The sequence below is a fragment of the Triticum dicoccoides genome, chromosome 1B (genome assembly GCF_002162155.2).
Source record: "Triticum dicoccoides isolate Atlit2015 ecotype Zavitan chromosome 1B, WEW_v2.0, whole genome shotgun sequence".
Taxonomy (NCBI): domain Eukaryota; kingdom Viridiplantae; phylum Streptophyta; class Magnoliopsida; order Poales; family Poaceae; genus Triticum; species Triticum dicoccoides.
In genome coordinates, this window is record NC_041381.1 from 212849950 (window position 1) to 212851860 (window position 1911).

Below are 1911 nucleotides of genomic sequence, written 5' to 3' on the forward strand. Positions count from 1 at the left end.
ATTTCCCTTGCACATTATAATGAACTTAGTTTGCTTTTGGGTTATGAAGAGTTGAAATGTTTAACTAAGCATATTCCAGAATTTAATCTTGAGCATTTCCTTGATATTGATCTAGAAAAGATTTATATGTTTTGTGCGGAGAATTGCATTGAAAATCCTTATATTGCCAATTACCTAAAGAAAAGAAAGCAAATAGAAGATGATTAGAATACTAATGAAAGGGAAGAGACTTCCCAATATCCTCCTATTATTTCTTATGATGAATCAGGTAACGAGGAGGAGCTTTCTTTTCAACCAATCTCGTCAATAAGGAGCTCAAAGAGGAAGGTTGAACCCACACATAATGTGAAGAAGAAAAAGAAAAGAAGGAGCAACAAAGGTAGAAAGGTATCCCTCCCAAATGATGTCGCTCCTACTACTCATTGTGATGATGATAATTGCTATACTATTGGTGTTATTCATATTTTTAACGACGAGAGTGATTATGCTTATGATATGAAATGGCCCAAGCTTGGGGAAGCTATGTTTGATAAGGATGAAATATTTGAGAATGTATTTGCTGAAATTAATGTTTGTCCCAAGCTTGGGGATTCTATGTTTAATGAAGACTGTATTTTTAGCATCCCAAGTTTTGATATGCAAAGTTGTTATGATGATAGCATGCCTCTTACCTATGATGATTATATTGATGAAAGTGGGTTTGGAAGAGTGTCAACTTTAGGAAGTAGTGATCCCACTATTTTGGAGGATGTTGAATCTTATTGTGATGAATATGAAAGTGGATTTGGAAGAGTGTCAACTTTATTTAGTAATGATTCCACTATTTCGAAAGAGGTTCCAATTGATTATGAGAACAAAGTTGCTATCTATGATGATTATTGTGATGACTTGTATGCTATTAGGAATAATGATAACCATGAAACTTGTCATCATGATTTTAGTTTTCAATTGGATTATGTCTCACATGATAATTGTTTTCTTGAGTTTGCTCCCACTACTATTGATGAGAAGAATTTTGCTTATGTGGAGAGTAGTAAATTTTCTATGCTTGTAGATCATGAAAAGAATGCTTTAGGTGCTGGTTATATTGTTGAATTCATTCATGATGCTACTGAAAAATATTATGAGGGAGGAACATATGCTTGTAGGAATTGCAATAATGTCAAGTTTCCTCTCTATGTGCTTCAAGTTTTGAACTTATGCTTGTTTTGCCTTCCTATGCTAGTTGATTATTGTTCCCATAAGTTGTTTGCTCACAAAATCCCTATGCATAGTAAGTGAGTTAGACTTAAATATGCTAGTCATATGCTTCATGATGCTCCCGTTATGTTTCAATCCTTATCTTTTATGTGAGCATCATTGTCATCATCATGCCTAGCTAGAAAGGCGTTAAAGAAAAACGCTTGTTGGGAGACAACCCAATATTTACCCTTACTGTTTTTGTGTGTTCACATGATTATGCTACTGTGACGCCCGGGTAATTAAGCTACAGTGACCCTCTGCTAATGATGCCACGTCACCTCGTTTATAGTTGCTAATCTCGAGTTAGTTCAAAAACCGGTTCGAATTTCAAATACAAAATCGAGCAAACAATAAAAGTTTTCAAATATTAAAATTTAAATGTTCGGAGTGAACCAAATAATACATAGGTAATTATGGAGGTGAAACCACATTTTTATAAAATGTTTAAAGGCTCTAAACTAATTAAAATAGCAACTATGACAATTAATTAAATGCCTTTTAAAAATAATAATAATGCAAACTGTTTTAATTAGGTGTCAAACTTTTGGGGCAGTAGAATAAATTATAACATTAAATTAGGAGTTGTATTTATATTTTGTAAAACAGAAATTAAAAGAAAATAAAGAAAGAAAAGATAATACAAAAAAAAACAGAAGACAAACCAAAAAA